The following is a 7248-nucleotide window of genomic DNA, read 5'->3' as shown; positions in this document are numbered from 1 at the left end:
CACAGCAGTTACTGCCTTTTATCGGGCATTAGCCTGCGCAGGTATAATTATATATGTAGTCATTTGTACCAGAGCAGGGTCTGTGTAGTAGCTGCACAGCAGTTACTGCGTCTGCAAGCAGTAGCCGGCGCAGGTATAATTATATTTGTAGTCACTTACACCAGAGCAGGGTCTGTGTAGCAGCTGCACAGCAGTTACTGCGTCTGCGAGCCTTAGCCTGCGCAGGTTTTATATATGTAGTCACTTACACCAGAGCAGGGTCTGTGCAGTAGCTGCACAGCAGTTACTGCATCTGTGAGCATTAGCCTGTGCAGGTATTATTAGATATGTAGTCACTTACACCAGAGCAGGGTCTGTGTAGTAGCTGCACAGCAGTTACTGCGTCTGCGAGCCTTAGCCTGCGCAGGTATTATATATGTAATCACTTACACCAGAGCACGGTCTGTGTAGTAGCTGCACAGCAGTGTTAGGCAGAAACCTGTGCAGTTCCCTTGGGGACCACTGCAAAAGATTTAAGACTACAGGTGTTTGGCAGTAAACCCCCTTGGTAGCAGTCTGTACCACACAGATTCACTTGGTAGCTGTGGCTGAGCAGTCAGACTTCCCTCAAGAAGAGTTAAGCAGTATATTGAGTATCCACAATAGGTACAGAGATACAGTAGCACAATCAAACATTGACCAGAGCTTTGGTGTAAAAGTATATAGTTATTTATTTAAAGACACACTTGTAAATTACACTAGCAACAAAGGGGTAAGTAAATTCAGCACACAGTCACTATTATATATATACAACCCTAATTACTTATTAGACAAGTCTTAATGAGAAACACCACTTATTTTCAGACAGAGGTGAGCGCTTAACATAAGATGGCACTCTAATAAGTTATTAAAAAGGGAGGGAAAAAGGCAGAGTTATGGAAGCACACAAATTTCAATACTTTTTAAAAGAACCACAGTAAGGCAGGATAGGCAGAGTTCTACTGGAGAGCCAGGAAGTCAATTGCAAGGCCCACTCTTGGAGAGAGCAAGCAGAAGGGGTCCAGGTTCACACAGTGGGGTTATGCCCAAAGAGTCTTGTAGATAGTTTGCACACAAAGAATGAAATTAAAGTCAGGAAAAGTTAGCTAGGTTGTCCCAGGCCAGCCCAGGTTAGAAAGTCGAGGCTTTACTGTCACCCCGAACGATCTGTCGCAAGGAAAGCCAGGGGGGACACAGTACCTTAAGTGTGAAGGAAGCTCCAGCGGGGGCAGTTGTTCCTGGCAGCGGGTGCAAGTCGGTGTTTCGTCCAGAGGAGGAGGAGGTCTCGCCATGGAGGAAAGATGAAGGTCGTTGCACTGCCAGGGAAGAAACCAGCCGCGGGTTTCTTCGGTTAAAAGGTACTACCCTTCTCTTTGCGGTAGTGGTAAGCCGCGGTATTCCGGTTGCCGGGGTGCTTGGCACAGGCAAGGCGGCCACGAGATGCTCCAGGAAGGTGAAAAGAAGTCAAAACTGGTTATCCCCTCCAGTCAAAAGGAAGAAGACTCTCCGGACTGGAGATCTCCTCTGTCATCGGAAAAAGTGGTGAGATGGTTCAGCAGGGCTCCACCAGTGGTGTTGTCATTGCAGGTCGGCTCAGCTTCTCCCTCCTCGGATTCTTAGGTCCTGTGGTGACTTCTGAAGTTCCAGTCCCCAAAGCCCTGCTTTTATGCAGCAAACACCCATTCATTCAGCCTAGCTGTCAATCAAACATGCTAAGTGGTTGGGCCAATCACACAAGAGTGCGACTTGAGTTGCAAGGCAACTCAGTCCAGGGTGCCTAAACCCCCTCCCGCACCCCCTGTGGTACCCAGACAGAGTGGCACCACTTTTGGAGGCTTCTGTGGAGAAGCCCGCCAAAAAGTGGAACAAAGGGTTCGACTTGGGTTGGAGTCACAGAAGAGAACCCAAACGCCATTTTAGAATAGAGTTCTGGCAAAAAATACCAACCGGTGAATTAATATTAAATAAATAAACCAGCGGTATGTTCGAGGCTATAGGAATTTGGTAGCCTCGAACAATGGGAAAATCCCATAGAGATATATTCGCGGTCGAATATAAAAAGTAGTATCCACTGCCACCAGCCAAAACTCGATCAGGGGGGGCGGAGACGTGCCCCCTCGAACAACAGACCCCGGGGCAATCGAATTGCCCCGACCAGTACGTCCACAATATGATGGTTTGTACTGGTTTCTGTTCATAATTTGGGACTAGTAAAGCCAATGGTGACTTTACATGCCCTGGGGGACAGTAGTCAATCCCAGGGTATGGAGTCTATGTTTGGGGGTTGCTACGACACCCCTGGGTTACGGCATGGAGGGTGCTGTGTAACCCACATCAAAAACACATGAGGCCCTATGGAGTAAAAGACCCCATAGCCCATAAAACACATGGAAAGACAAAAGGAACACCTCAAATCATGTCGAAGAGTGGGAGTAAAAGAGTCTCACTCTTAGCAGGAGAAAAAAATAAACCCCAAAAATCCCGCAAAGCTGCTGGGGGACTCACTAGGTTTGGGAAATTAGCCTTTACAGAGAATTCTCCCTAACAAGCAGTTACTGCGTCTGCGAGCATTGGCCTGCGCAGGTATTATTATAAATGTAGTCACTTACACCAGAGCAGGGTCTGTGTAGCAGCTGCACAGCACTGCCTCTGCGAGCCTTAGCCTGTCAAGGTATTATTAGATATGTAGTCACTTACACCAGAGCATGGTCTGTGTAGTAGCTGCACAATAGTTACTGTGTCTGCGAGCATTATCTGGCTCAGGTATATATATATATATATATATATATATATATAGTAACTTACACCAAGAGCAGGGTCTGTGTAGTAGCTGGCACGGCAGTTACTGCGTGTGAACGGGAGGAAAGGGAGGAACGGGAAGAAGGGGAGAAATGGTGGAATCACCACCGTGAGAGGGAACAGTGGCAACACTTTCCTGGACTAAACCCAGCAGTGCTGGGAGCCGAGGAAACAGGCAGTGACAGCCTGATGGTTCCCGCTCCCTTATCGTGTGGAGCCGAACAATAAAGACCCGGCGGGTCCCAAACTCTTCATTCACAGAGGGTCATTATATAAGGAGGACACAGTTAACGAGAAGCCTTCACATGTGACCGCAGGCTCCACACAGAGAAAGAGTCGGGCAGGCGGTCACGGTCTCTTGCACATTCCCGTCTCCCCTGCAGCCATGCGCCACGCGCCTTTCCCCACGGATGCCGTCACTAAGTTACACATATCCGAGTCTGCATTTCCCCATCATAGCTCACCTGCCGGTGGGAAGTACAACGCTACGGAAGTGTTAATAACATCATCTGACAGGCAGACCGAGGTACCCTGCAAAACTCCAGTGTTGACGGGAGACGCTGCATGGCAAACCACGGGCAAAGAGAAAGGGGTCGGAGCTTGGGGGCCTATTTATAGAAAAAGAGGCCAGAACAGCCCCGATTGGTCCACACAGCCCCACCCCCTATATAAGGATGAAACTGATGAAAGACTGTGTGTGTTTTTCCGCTTCTCTTGCAGAACACCGGGGAAGAGAGAGAGAGAACTGCACCAGAAACGCTCTGGGCGTATGAAGACTAGGCGTCACCTTTCCTTGGTTCATCCTTATCACAGAAGAAGAAAGAACTCTATTCAAGAACTTTGAACAATCATTTTTATTTTTCTTCTTTGTGAACCTGAATAAAGGCAATTTAAGTTCCTTCAAGACAGCTGCTGTCTGCCTCATACTTACACTGCGTCTTCGAGCATTAGCCTGCGCTGGTACTATTATATATGTACAGGGTCTGTGTAGTAGCTGCACAGCAGTTACTGCATCTGCGAGCCTTAGCCTGCGCAGGTATTATATATGTAGTCACTTACACCAGAGCACGGTCTGTGTAATAGCTGCACAGCAGTTACTGCATCTGCGAGCATTGGCCTGCGCAGGTATTATTATATATGTAGTCACTTACACCAGAGCAGGGTCTGTATAGCAGCTGCACAGCAGTCACTGCCTCTGCAAGCCTTAGCCTGTGCAGGTATTATTAGATATGTAGTCACTTACATCAGAGCACGGTCTGAGTAGTAGCTGCACAGCAGTTACTGCGTCTGCGAGCATTAGCCTGCGCTGGTACTATTATATATGTACAGGGTCTGTGTAGTAGCCGCACAGCAGTTACTGCCTCTGCGAGCATTAGCCTGTGCAAATATTATATATGTAGTCACTTGCAACAGAGCAGGATGTCTGTAGTAGCTGCACAGCAGTTACTGCGTCTGCAGGCATTAGCCTGTGCAGGTATTATTAGATATGTAGTCACTTGCACCAGAGCAGGCTGTGTAGTAGCTGCACAGCAGTTACTGCCTCTGCAAGCATTAGCCTGTGCAGGTATTATTATATATGTACAGGGTCTGTGTAGTAGCTACACAGCAGTTACTGCGTCTGCAGGCATTAGCCTGTGCAGGTATTATTAGATATGTAGTCACTTGCACCAGAGCAGGGTCTATGTAGTAGCTGCACAGCAGTTACTGCGTCTGCGAGCCTTAGCAGGTATTATATATATATATATATATATAGTCACTTACACTAGAGCAGGGTCTGTGTAGTAGCTGAATAGTAGTTATAGCGTCTGCGAGCATTGGCCTGCGCAGGTATTATATATATATATATATATATATATATAGTCACTTACACCAGAGCAGGGTCTGTGTAGTAGCTGCACAGAAGTTACTGCGTCTGCGAGCATTGGCCTGTGCAGGTATTATATATATATATATATATATAGTCACTAACACTAGAGCAGGGTCTAGAGCAGGGTCTGTGTAGTAGCTGCACAGCAGTTACCGCGTCTGCGAGCCTTAGCCTGCGCAGGTATTATATATATATATAGTCACTTACACTAGAGCAGGATGTGTGTAGTAGCTGCACAGCAGTTACTGCCTCTGCAGGCATTGCAGAGCCTGAACCGTACTGTAATAAATGAGCTTCGGAGCAGCTATTGCGTCTATAATACCAACAACAGGCTGCCCCGTGTAATTTGAAAAACAGATGTTTAGAAAATCACGTACTTACAATATTTAATTTCAACATGTGATGAGTACAATACAAGGAATACAGCTTCAACGTGCATTCCTAGAGGTTGCAAAAGGGCTCCTCTTAACAATAACAACAATGGGGTGAGAACGTCTAAGTTGATGGATGCTAAAAGAAATGCATATAAAATTCACTACAAGTACTGAATCGCATACACTCACCTGTTCACTCACCTGTTGCTGCCTGGAAACTAGACATGCGCGTTTCCTAAATGGTAGTGTCTAGTTTCTATTTGAGAAAAGGACCATAACAAGGCCCCGCCCCCACCTCATCACGTGGGCAGCTCTGCATCACGTGGGTTTCAACGTCCGCTTCATCACGTGGGCTGCTCTGCCTCACGTGGGTTTCAACGTTCACGTCATCATCATTTTTGCACGACCTGGAAGGAAAGGCGTTTTGGGAGCGATTCCTCCTTTGCAAAGCACATGTATCGGTGATTGTTATTTGATTTCTGGTAAGTCTTAAAGTTGTCTCATCTTGATTGTCAACATTGGGGAGGGGGGTATTTCTGTGTATTTTGATGGTTTATAATGTGCATCGGGTGAGATTTACTCAAAATACAGGCGGATTGTTCCCGTTATTTCGGTGTATTTTTGGGATATATAACGTGCATCACAGGGGTGAGGCAATATTGGGGAGGGGGTATTGCGTATTTTGGGGGTTGAGATTTACTTAAAGTACAGGTGGCTTCAGTTCGTTGTGGGGTTTTCTCATGCAGATGTGCGACGTGTGTTTTATGGAGTGGGGCTGGGCACAGCACAGTGCGTTCCTCCCATCCCGATGGGACTTCCACTGTAGCAGTGGACAGTTAGTTATCCTCCCGCTGGATGTGCAGCAGAGTGGGATATATGTTTCATGCAGACAGACACATATGGGTACGAATTGCTGACAGACATGACAGTTCAGTTCTTTATTTCTCCTGCGGGGGTGGGGGCGATCTGGCATTCCCCGGGGAGGGAATTTTTCACTTACCCCTTTGCAGTGTGTGGCACAGAAGGCTAAACGGAGGCCTTGTATTGCTTTCATTTACAATCACACATTTAAAGTCCCTATGAGACCCGATAGGTGTGTTTGTGTAAAAGTTTGCAGATACTTTCTGAAATGCCTTTACGGCTTAATGACTTGTTTTTGTGACGTCGTCGTGACGTTTTCACGTGGGTCGTCTACGTGTTTAGGAAGAGGATTAGGAGGAAGGAGTGGTCCACGCCGTGCACGGGCAAGTATTTATTTTTTATTGCGCATTTTATAATTAATCATCTCGGAGAAGTGCCAAGTACATTTAATGATATTTTTATTTATATTGCGCTCAGCGCGGCAAGGGAGGGGAACGGGGGAGAAAAAACTCCGATGGGGTTTGTTTTTCCTATTTTTATTTTAATTGCACCAACAGCGGATCTTTCTGTGTCTTCTTGGCTGGTATCCTCATCCCCGGCTCCACCCACCCCCAAACAGAAGTGGTTTATGGCCGTGCCGCACACGCCGAGGGAATTTCAGGGCAGATTCGCCTGCCGCTATCTTCACCATTATCCAGTGGTGGAAATTGAAAACATTTGGTGGGGGGCGGTGTTTGGGCCGGCGGTGCCCAAAGAGGAGGGGTTTGGGGGGTGGAGCTGGCAATTGACCTCCGATCAAAGGAAATGTCAAAATATTTTCTTTCATGCTGCTTCTTTTCCAAGGTATATATCAATTCCACTTTAAAGGCACTGGTGATGAGTTGCGTCACTATGCTGATAATAGGTTTGTCCAGTGTTGCTGAGTAAATCTTCTTTAAAATGCACAATTTGCATCCCATTTTATAAAAATAAAAAAACTCCCCCCTTGGGTACTAGAAAACGAATGAATTTCCATTTACAACCATGGGCCACTTTTTCATTGGTGCCCGAGACAATTTTATGGCCCAGTCCGACCCGCACTTGTACAAGGGAGCAAACCGTACCATCCATCTGTGCACCTAAACTACCAACAGCAATGTTAGTCTACACTGTGACCTGAGCTCATACAGATGTTTATTTTAAGCAGACTGTTAAAGAATCATTAAAAAGAGCAATTACTCTAGCTAATGGTGAAAGAGCAAATAATCTGTGGGGAAATCCTGGTTTAAACCGAGGGATTGCCCAGCAACCTCACTCTTAAAACCTGCTGATTTTCACCATAAGCAACGT

General features: G+C 46.6%; 1 protein-coding gene across 19 annotated transcripts in view; it reads left to right on the top strand.

Moving 5' to 3' along the window:
- Positions 1–5406: 5406 nt before the first annotated feature.
- The window catches only part of GAPVD1 (GTPase activating protein and VPS9 domains 1), a 1092811-nt gene continuing 1090969 nt past the window's right edge, over positions 5407–7248 (top strand). For 13 of the 19 annotated variants that reach the window (XM_069609414.1, XM_069609415.1, XM_069609429.1 and 10 more), the window contains exon 1: positions 5408–5540. The gene's annotated coding sequence lies outside the window, so the exon portion shown is untranslated. Of the gene's footprint in view, positions 5541–7248 lie in introns of all 19 variants that reach the window. The other 6 variants (XM_069609416.1, XM_069609426.1, XM_069609418.1 and 3 more) reach the window with 1 other exon arrangement.

Source organism: Ambystoma mexicanum, chromosome 8 (genome assembly GCF_040938575.1).
Source record: "Ambystoma mexicanum isolate Mex_15411 chromosome 8, UKY_AmexF1_1, whole genome shotgun sequence".
In the NCBI taxonomy this organism is placed as follows: Eukaryota; Metazoa; Chordata; class Amphibia; order Caudata; family Ambystomatidae; genus Ambystoma; species Ambystoma mexicanum.
The sequence above is the reverse complement of the archived record's forward strand: the minus strand, read 5'-3'. Positions and strand labels throughout refer to the sequence as shown.